The sequence below is a fragment of the Octopus bimaculoides genome, chromosome 24, assembly GCF_001194135.2.
Source record: "Octopus bimaculoides isolate UCB-OBI-ISO-001 chromosome 24, ASM119413v2, whole genome shotgun sequence".
In the NCBI taxonomy this organism is placed as follows: Eukaryota; Metazoa; Mollusca; class Cephalopoda; order Octopoda; family Octopodidae; genus Octopus; species Octopus bimaculoides.
Window position 1 is genome coordinate 2,937,758 of NC_069004.1, and position 2,441 is coordinate 2,940,198.

The following is a 2,441-nucleotide window of genomic DNA, read 5'->3' on the forward strand; positions in this document are numbered from 1 at the left end:
ATATATATATATATATATATATATATATATATATTCATACACACACATATCTACATATATATATATATATGCATGTATGAGCATGTGTGTCTGTATGTATGTGTATATATGTGAGTGTGTGTGTGTTAATGCTGAGTTAACTAATGTTTTCCAGCGGACAACACATCCGAGAAATTAACATGAAACAGTTTTTGCTTTGTTTTTAGTTTTAATATCGAGGTTTTATTTTGAAGCCCGAAAAGAGAAAAAAAATCCCGAAAAAAAGCGACTGTTAATTACTTAGAAGCATGAAAAACTATAGTTAACTCAATATCTTATCCGTTTGGTTTAGTTCAAGCCAAAAATCTCGCATAAATTTATGGCATACTTCTTTATCAGTCCGTCCCAATATTATTGGCTCCTTTGCTTTAACAGATCGAATCAGCTGCCTTGTCAGGCCGTTAATTTTATCGAACTAATTGCCTTAATGTGCCAACTTTTATTTATTATCGTTTTTTACCCGACCAACCACCTGATCGAACCAGATGCCTTTTTGGGACAGCTTCAATTTATTATTACTTTCCATCAGGCTGGTCGGTTTACTAAACAAACTACCTTATCGGACCATTTTATCCAAGACAGCTGCTTTACCGAATTAGTTGCTTTATAGAGCCAGTTTTTATTTATTTTAAAATCAAGCCGGTCACTTTATCGAACCAGTTGCCTTAATGCGCCAACCTTCATTTATTATTATTCTCTTTCCAAGCCTGCTGCTTTGTCGAACCAATTGTTTTATTCGGCTGTCATCAGCATCACCACACGTTGGCATACTTTATCAAGCGGGGGCGGTTTCGATCTTACACTTAATATAGAAACCTACAGATTGTCTCTCGTGTTATAGCTACGAAGGGTCTATTAACAATTTAGATTTTCGATTCTCATTTCTGTTTGGTTTATCAGGAAATAACCTTTAGAACGGTGATAAAGTTTTCTTGTTTTTCCCAATGTCTTTTCGAAAGACGTCTTCAATATTAAAATGTCATCGTTGTACAATAAGATCTCGTTCTACAATTGGATCTCGTTGAACTAATTCTTTTAATAACTGCTATTATGGTTGTGGTTTTTACAGGACTCTTAATTTGATTCAGAAGTACTGAGCTCTGTAGCGGTCACCTAAAAACAAAAGAGAAGACATTTACGAAAATAAAACGCATAAACCATTTATATTCTGACAAGCATATATAGTTGCAAAGTTTACAAGTTTAAAGGCTTGTACTACCGTGACTAACTTGGCACATCACTGCTCTCAAACACGAACGTAAATGTCGAAGTAGTTCAAATTCGTTAAAGGAAAGAAAAGAAAAGAAAAAAAAAACTCGGTGAAGATCATTGAAATAGCGTTCAAGGTTTTGTTTTTAATGTGACCCCTCGACATGTTGAAGTGGACATTTCAGAAATAGAAATCAATTTTCTGAAAATGACGACGACACAAATTAGATGGAATGAGATAAAAGAAAATATAGAAAAAGAAAAGAGAAAGCAACGAAAGGGCAAAAGAGAGAGCGAGAAAAAGAGAAAAAGAATGTGAGAATAAGTGAAAGAAAAAACGAGAGAAGAAAAGACTATAAACGCAAAGTAGAGAAGAGATAATTACTTTTAACTTTGGCAACACAGACACAGCCACTCACTCATACACACACACACACACACACACACACACGCGCGCGCGCGCGCGCGCAAAGTAAACACCACAGCGATAATGATCACAAAGAATCGAAGAACTCCAGACTTTCGCACTATGGATATGTCGTAGCGATTTAGGTATATTTGAAAAGAAGACCTAAACATTAAATGAATAATAACGACATAGAAAGGACAAGAAAGTGAAGTTCAAACACGGGTCATTATTTTCTGTGAAGCCAAAAACAGACGATAGCTGAGCGAAGCAGACGATAATATCAACACCATCGACTTACGTCAATAATCAACGTTAAAACAACACCGACAACATTAACGACAGCGATACTGCGGCGTGTTATACAAGTGGTATATATTTATTTGATTCATTGAGTAGAATCACGCAATTTCCTTTCTTGATGGTAATCACGAACATCCTGAGGTCACCAGGCAATTCAATAAACATCAACGCTGTTGATTTAAAGAATAGCTTCACGAAAGCTAAAGGAACGGGTTTTAAAAATAAAATTGTCTGCCAGTAGGAAGGTTAGTATTGTATTAAATAAGTGGGTTTAATACAGAGATTTCGAACGTCTAAACTGAAGGCATTTTAGCAATCGTCACAATTTTAGAAAATTTCATGTCAGCTAAAATTGAATGCTAGTATTTGCACATATACAATCAGGTCCACATGCATGCAGATATGTGTATGTATAAGGCAAGCACGCATATATGGATGTATATATGTACATATGTACATAAAGTGAGGTATTACTGTATATATA